The sequence below is a fragment of the Apium graveolens genome, chromosome 2 (assembly GCF_009905375.1).
Source record: "Apium graveolens cultivar Ventura chromosome 2, ASM990537v1, whole genome shotgun sequence".
Taxonomy (NCBI): Eukaryota; Viridiplantae; Streptophyta; class Magnoliopsida; order Apiales; family Apiaceae; genus Apium; species Apium graveolens.
Window position 1 is genome coordinate 165562439 of NC_133648.1, and position 9120 is coordinate 165571558.

The following is a 9120-nucleotide window of genomic DNA, read 5'->3' on the forward strand; positions in this document are numbered from 1 at the left end:
CGTAATACGTGTAACCAGGCGCTGAGACCAAGACCGCATTACAAATTGTACTGGTTTGGATACTTATCCGGAATACCGGTACCGTTTGGATCAGTTTTATAAATAAACGTACCATTTTGTATCTGGAATGATCCAACGGCATACTAATTTTCCGTAATTATAAATAGCCTTTACCGTATTTTATTTTGTACCGAAAATCATTTGCAAACAGTAACTATAGAAATTTACAGAGAAAATTTATATATTCATAAACCTTTCTGAAAATCAAACCAACAATCGGAGGTGTTACCGAAATCCGTTTGGAAAGCTCGAGTACTCAAAATGAAGGTCTTGAGGTGTACTATCAGAATCTGTGTTCCATATCACTGCAGAATCAAAGGTTTATTTTCTGGAAATTTATTTATTTTCGAGTTATTTTGATTAAAAATATGAATTTTTGTTCGGATGATTGTTTGGATGATTTGATGTTTGCATGTTGTAGAGCTTGTTTTCCTGATGATTTTCATATGTCATATGACTGATTTGGAGTTCAATAACATGTTCAAAATTGAGTTTAATCTTCGAATTTTAAAATTAGGGTTTATAACCCGTATGAATGTTTCTAATTGAATTTGGGGGTTGTGTTCCTTGTGAAATTTGCAATCTATTCGTACAAGTTTTGCAAATCGATGAGGTCTGTAGCGAATGAAGTTGTATTTTAAAGTTTTCGTCGAACTCGCCGGAAACCGGCGAGTTTCTTGAACATTTTCCGGCCAACTCCGGGATGATTAGAATGAATTGATGGCATGGTGGTGTTCGTTGTGAAGTATAGATGTGATCTGGAGGTTGTGAAGGTGTGACGGTGTCGGAGACGAGTTCTCCGGCGAATGCAAAATTGCAGTTTAGCCCCGTATTTTTGTAGGTGATGAAGTTTAGTCCCCCAGGTTTCCAGAATTTGCATATTTTGGATTCATGTTTTAAAATTATTTAAAAATCATATTTTCTATTTATTTTAATTATAAAAATCCGTTTTTAATTTCTGAAAATTCCAAAAATTATTATTTTAATTCCAAAAATGATTTTTAATTCGAAAATAAATCTGAATTAATTAGTTAATTAATTTTAGTTAATAATTAATTGATTAACTGGTCAATTAATTCGAAAATTAATTGATTAATTGATTTAATTAATTATTAATTGATTTTAATTAATTATTTAATTAGATTTAATTATTTAAAAATGTTAATTATTAATTGATTTTAATTAATTATTTAATTAGATTTAATTATTTAAAAATGATTTAAAAATTCCAAAAAATAGTTTCGAGCTTTAAAATATTATTTTAAACTATTTTCAAGGCTCGATAATTATTATAAAATTGTTTTGAAGCCAAATTTGGCCAACCGAACCCTGTTTATTACTCTGAAATTGATCCAACGACCCATTTTAATTCTGAAAAATGTTTTAAAAATTATTTTAAATACCCGAAAGCCTGTTTATGACCCGAGACTCCTTTATAAATGATATATCATTGATTTTTTAACGTGTTATGTGCTATATGTGACTTGTTGATTGACTGTCGGTCTATATGTTCGGTGTTTACTTGTTTATAGCGTAACTTTCAATTCGTTAATCGGATTTGGGTGAAACGAAGGGTAGATAGAAGTATGTTTAGAATAGAATCGTATAAGTTGAGTATTGATAGATGCTTATGATATGTGAGCAGAAGAGGCAAGGCGTAGGAAAGGGAAACAGATAGTCGAGGAGTAGACGGTTGTGATTGGAAGTTAGTGCAGTATAGCAAGCTACTACCAGGCAAGTGTTCTGAACTTTCTCGAGATATATTGTAGTTGATTGATAGTCCTGTTTTATATTGCAAGTGCTTTGAAGCACTGAACCCTAAACCCTGATTCCATTTGTTGATCTTGAGTCGTAAACCTTATTCTTTCTAAACCATTGATTGTTGTACACCCAGATAGGAACCACAAATATACGATACTACTCCACAAATACATACAAACTAAATACCAAACACTGAATCGAATTACTTACATAGTCAAACCATTGTACCTTATGCTTTGAAAGACCAAATCCTTGAAACCTTGAAATGTTGATTCCTTTGTTATCCAATTCTTTCATTACCTAACAGTCAAGCTTTGAAATTTCCATATTGATCCTTTGTAAAGATTGAAACCATTTCATTATCGAACATCCAATGTTGTTTATGATTCTGTTTATCGCCTTACATTGTTTATTCGGTTATTATGTTAGAATTGGATTGTTTTTATAAAATTGTGGACCAGATTCGTGGCCAGACCAAATTAATGGTCAAGTTAGGCCAATGTGTGCCTTGGATCCAGTAGTTAAAGCAGTGTTGTGTGCTTTGCTTGGGGTTAGTACGTGACTGATCAGCAGCCTAACCTTGGTTTTTAAAATGAAAATATAATATCCAGTTCTAAATCATAATTCATTATTTACTTGATATCATAACTCTTTTCACTTGATGATCATTATTCTCAGTCTTGTCATTGAGACTTGCTGAGCTAGTTAGCTCACTCATGCGATGTTGTTTATGTTCTTTTCCAGTTAAGAAGGAACCAGTTGATAGCGAGGATCACCAGTCCAGCGCGAGAGCTAGGGGTTCAGGTTGATCGAGTTAAGCTAGTAGTCATCTTTTGGAATAATTTAAGTTTATAAAAGTTTGTAATAATGTTTAATACTCAGTTCTGAGTTTGAATAGATGGGATTTGGACGGTTTGTAATATAAGTGTGTATTTGGCTTGTGTGCATACTTTAACCTTTTGCGGTCCGTGGTAGTTGGTAAGTAGGGTCACTGCATATTAATATTATCTTTATTATTGTTATAAGCAGGTTATAAATAAGGTGTGTGTGTGGACCCCAAACTTCTGACGCAGGTTTGGAGGGTGCCACAGGTTTGGTATCAGAGCTACAGGTTATAAGTCACTGATACAAGCCTAGGTTGACGGGAATGGGTAGAGGGTTAGGATTAGAAATAAGAAATAGAATAATAGAACATCGAGAGGTTGAGTGATATGATATAATAGGTATTAGTATGATTCGCGTCGTGGTTCGAGATTCTTATATTGCGATATGATTTCAGATAGCAGCGATGGCCGACTCTTTCATCCCCGTATCAGCTGACAACTCAGAGCCCTCAGTTGGAGTACCATCTTCAGATCCACGTCCTGTTGTTCCACCAGCATTGGCTATTTTACCTCCACCTGTGCTGCAGCCCGTACCACTGCAGGATATTCCACCCCCAGGCATGAGGCCACCTATCAGAGGACCCCCACCTGCTGATTCAGGCTTTACTGGTCATTCAGTTACAGGAGTACCTTTCCAGGTCTCTTCATATTCTGTCCCATATCATCAGTTTGAGGCTTGCCTTATGGAGCAGCGATTCCTACAGGGTCAGATTCAGGAGTTATTACATATCATGCGTACCAGAGAGGTTGGGAGTGGTGAGAGGCGACTCAGAGAGAGGCTTCAGGTGTTTCGTAGAGCAGCTGCTGTGAGGATTGTTGAGGCTACACATGAGGACATCACCCCTGATTTTCTAGTGGAGTGGGCTAAGTGGGTTCTAGAGGAGCTTGAAGATATTGGAGGTCTAGACTTGCCATGAGTCAGAGATCCAGAGATGGAAATGCTGATCAGAGTTGTTATGGTTGTGTAGTATGTACAGTAGTGTGTAGTATGTATCAGTAGACTTTTGAGTTATATTTATAGACTAGATCTGCTGACTAGTGAGTAGGTTGTTGTACCCTTTTGCTTTTACTTCTGAAGCGTTTTTACGCTTGTACTACCTAAAACTTTCAACTTCGTGCCAAGACTTTCTTGAAATTGCTTCCAGAATCTCGAGTTAAATCGGGGATCTTTGTCTGAAACTATCGATACGGGTACTCCATGACTTAGTACGATTTCACGCACGTACAGATGAACTAATTTATCCAATAACGACTTCTCATTAATTGGAAGAAAATGCGCCGACTTTGTAAGGCGATCAACTATAACCCATATAGCGTCATGTCCGGATTTTGTTCGCGGTAGTCCCACTATAAAGTCCATAGCAATATTTTCCCATTTCCATTCTGGAATCTTTAGGGGCTGAATTAATCCGCTTGGTCGTTGATGTTCTGCCTTCATTTTCTGACAAGTATAACACTTTGCAACCCATTCTGCCACGTCTCGCTTCATATTTGGCCACCAAAAGTTCTGCTTTAAGTCCCGATACATCTTGGTGCTTCCCAGGTAGATTGAAAATCTTGAATTGTGGACTTCTTGTAGGATCTCATTCTTCAATTCAGGTACATGAGGAATCCAAATTCTTGAGGAAAACCTTAGTATACCTTGCTCATCCCTTTGAGCGATAATCTCTTCTCCAGTCAGCTGATTCTTCTCTCTCTCTCCATTACTTTTTCCTGACATTTCCTTATCCTTTCCACTAGTGTTGGCTGAAAAGTCATTGCACGACAAACTTTTTCAACTATTCCATAATTACAAAGTTCTAATCCAAATTTCTTAATCTCTTCAGAAAATTCCTTTGGTGTTGCCATCATATTCAATCTCTCCTTCCTACTGAAAGCATCGGCTACAATATTCACCTTTCCAGGATGATAATTTATCGAGCAATCGTAGTCCTTGATCAATTCTAACCATCTCCTTTGCCTCATATTAAGCTCCTTCTGAGTGAAAATGTACTTTAAACTCTTGTGATCTGTGTAGATTTTACACTTTTCTCCGTAGAGGTAATGTCTCCAAATCTTAAGTGCGAACACTATGGCGGCTAGTTCCAAGTCATGCGTCGGGTACTTCAACTCATGCGGTTTTAACTGTCTTGACACATACGCGATCACCTTATTGTGTTGCATTAGTACACAGCCCAATCCTTTATGTGAAGCATCGCTGAAAATCACAATGTTTCCTTGGTCATCTGGTAGTACTAACACCAGAGCCGTTACCAATTTCTGTTTCAACTCTTGAAAGCTATCCTCACATTCTGCACTCCATTCGAACTTCTAATTCTTCCTAGTTAACTTAGTCAATGGCGTGGCGATTTTTGAAAAATCCTTGACAAACCTTCTATTATACCCTACCAATCCTAGAAAACTTCGCACTTCCGTAGGTGTCTTTGGCCTCTCCCAACTCATAATCGCCTCAATCTTTGCCAGATCTACTTTAACTCCTTCATTTCCAATGACATGCCCCAAAAATTGAACTTCCTTCAACCAAAACTCACATTTGGAAAACTTGGCATACAACTTCTCTTGCCGGAGTATCTCCATTTCTATCCATAGGTGCTGCTTATGTTCTTCTTCCGACTTAGAATAAATAAGGATGTCATCAATGAATACCACTACGAACTTGTCCAAATACTTTTTAAATACCCGATTCATCAGATCCATAAATGCGGCTGGGGCATTAGTCAATCCAAACGGCATTACTAAGAATTCATAATGTCCATATCTGGTCCTGAATGCTGTCTTGGGAATATCTTCTTCCTTGATCTTTAGTTGATGGTATCCTGATCTCAAGTCAATCTTTAAAAAGTACTTTGCTCTCTTCAGGTGATCAAATAGGTCAGCAATTCTTGGTAGCGGGTAGCGGTTTTTAATCGTTACCTTATTCAACTCCCGATAATCTATACATAGCCGCATACTTCCATCTTTCTTCCTTACAAACAGAACAGGTGCTCCCCATGGTGACGTACTTGGCCGAATCACTCCTTTATCCAACAATTCTTGTAGCTGGCCCGCCAACTCTTTCATTTCTGTTGGTGCCATCCTATATGGGGCCTTTGAAACTGGTTCTGTTCCTGGAGCAAGGTTGATCTCAAACTCAATTTGTCGATCTGGTGGTAAGCCTAGTAGTTCATCTGGAAACACATCTGGGAACTCGTAAACTACGGGGATATCTTCTAGGCTGGGACTGCCTTTTTCTGAATCCACTACATAAGCTAGGAACGACTTACAACCTTTCCTAAGTAACTTCTTAGCCTGAACGATTGTAAGAAATAGTTGCTCTTGCCTCTGTCCCTTAAATACTACCTTCTCTCCACTCTTCATCTTTAAATACACTTTCTTGGTCTTACAATTAATCTGGGCATTATTCTTCCCTAACCAATCCATTCCTAAAATTATATCGAACTCTCCCAACTTGAAGAGTATCAATTCGGCTGAAAACTTATGCCCCGAATTATCAATCTCACACTTCGGACATAATTGATTCATAGGAATCTTCTCTTGGTTCGCAATTACCACATTTACTACCTCGCTCATAATCATTTTATCACATTGAAGTTTATCCACAAAATTTTCTGATATGAAAGATCTTGTTGCTCCCGAATCAATCAATACTTTAGCTTTCACATTATTGAGTAAAAGTGTACCTGCTGTCACCTCAGAGTTCTGAACAGCGTCCTTCATTTTCAGATTGAATGTCCTTGCTGTTGCTTGCGGAGTTGTTGTAGGTGGTGGAGGTAATGCCAATACCTCGGCTGGCATGCTTGCACTGGTACTTGCCACATTCATTAGAGCTTTGACTGGTCCGGTTGTCTAGCACTCCCTAGCTATGTGTCCAGTCTTTCAACACTTGTAACATGTAACTCCTGGCTTCGGCATCTTACACTCATTTTCCAAATGTCTCTTCTGGTTGCACCTATAACATGTCATGCTCAGCTTATTACACACTCCGGGGTGCCGCCTTCCACAATGCTTGCATTCCGGTCTCTGGAATCTGTTTTCTCCAACTTGTCCTTGGCTTGCCTGGTTGTTCCCCTTCGATTCTGGTCTTTTGCCCAAATTCCCTTTCTTTTGAAAATTTCTGCCCTTATGAAATCCAATCCTCTTTACATTCCGATCTTGTGTATTTCCGGCTTCCGATTTTTCTCCATAAAATGGAACCTTTCTCTTCATGTTATCCCTTTCCTTTCTGGACTGCATCCCATTGTTCTCAATCAGAGCAGCTTTCTGTACTACTCCCGCATAAGTATCAGGCTCAAACATAGCCACTCTATCTCTGATCCAAGGCTCCAATACTTGTTGAAATCTCTTCACTTTTTCCTCCTCAGTGTTGGTATACTTTGTCACAAACCTTGACAACTCAGTGAACTTCTTCTCATACTCCAGTACAGACATATTCCTTTGCTTCAACTCAAGAAATTTAAGCTCCATCTGATTCTGCATGTACTTAGGGTAATACTTTTCCAGAAATAACTTCTTAAATCTTTCCCAAGAAACCTGCTGAGTTGCTTCCCTAGCTTTTACGGATTCCCACCAATAGATGACTTCGCCCTTCAAGAAGTAAGTATCATATGGCATCTTCTGATCGTCCCCTAACTGTACCAACTCAAAAGCCCTTTCCATTTCCTTAATCCATGTATTAGCTATTATTGGATCAGTGGTATCATGAAATGCAGGTGGATTCACATTTTGAAAAGCCTTGAAAGTGACAACTTGTCGAGGTGGTACTGGTGGATCAGGTGGTTGGTGTGGTTCACAGTTATCTTGGTTTTCAATTCATTGTTGAAGAGTTAGTTGTTGTTGAGCTATAACATCAGTTTGTTGTTGCAAAGTTTCCAGTAATCGAAGAATATTTGGATCTGTGGTAGATGTGGTTGTTGGGTTCTTCTTTTTGGGTGGCATGATCCTGAAATAAGAGTTATGTCAAAACAGGTATGAATGATGAAATAATTCAAGGGTATCACATGGCATTCTTATTTACATATAAGGTCAAGTTTCGAATTAAACAGATATGGTGATGCATATAAAGGCGTAAAATAACAGTTGAGAGCAAATGGAACGATAGTGCATAATAATTGAAATTTTAAGGTCACAAAACATCGGGATTAGGACAAAGTCTGATTCTAGGAATAACATGCTTATTTAAAGGAAACAACTGGGAATTCTACGAAGTCTGATAATACAACAACATGGAAGGTAGATTATGGAAAGAACTAAGGCTCCACTCCATCAGAACGGGGTTTGGTAGTCTTCTCCTCTCGAAGCGTCTTCACAATGCTTTGGAGCTCATCCGCCACCATCTGGATGATATACCGGCTGGTGCGGTCTCGGTGCGATGACATCTCCTCAAGCTTAGTGTTGACGTACTGAACCAAAGTCTCAAGTCTCGCAGCCATCTGCTCCTTAGGCTTCCCTTCATAGTTTCGGCTGTCCGGGTACACGTTCTTCAGTCGGTCTATCAGTCGGTCGTACTTGCCCTGAAGCATGTCAAACTCGCGCCTCAACTCAGCATACACGGAAAAAGCAATAGTGTCGTCCGACCCAGAGGATGACGAGGAATACGCCCTTTGCTGATAAACCAATTAGAGGAATATTAATAATAATAATAATAAATTTACTTAATCTACTCTCTCGCATATTATCTATAGCCTATACATATATCCTATAACCTATTTGGGCTGTCCAGGGACTCTAAACCGTAGCTCTGATACCAAAACCTGTCACACCCCCAACTTAACAAACAAAATAAATATAACTATTATTTAAAAGAAAGTAAACATAACCGAATCCAAGATCTTACAGTTTAGGGTCTGTAACATCCCAACACTACCATCTATTACAACTGATTTTAATATCGAGTCCTCACACAAAACTATCTCTTATTCTACCTAAGCTCGGACATACGCATCGGCGTCACAGGTCTTACGTGCTGTTTGCTTGAATCTAACCATAGCTGCTAGCTGTAATATCAGGGTAAAGCAAGGAGTGAGCCAAATGCTCAACAAGTGCTAAACTATATGGTACAAAACATAAATCGAGATATATATAAAAGAATGACATTGTGAAGGCATGACCAATAATATCAAGAGATAAAACTTTGAGTGATGGCATCATTTGCTTGAATCAAAACATTTTCAAAATCATAACTTAAACAAAATCATTTTATGACGCTACGGATTACAGCTGGTGATCAGCAGCGAAGTAATCCCGAACCTCGCTGGGTTCTAAAACATTAATGGGATCCCTAGGCAAATTTTAAGCCTACAATATAAGTGTGGAAAGGACTCGCGTCTCAGTCCAGATCCACTATTCAAAGAAAACATTTATCCCCCTTTGGGACCGAAAAATCCATATTTTAATTATTTCAAAAACTGATGCCGAT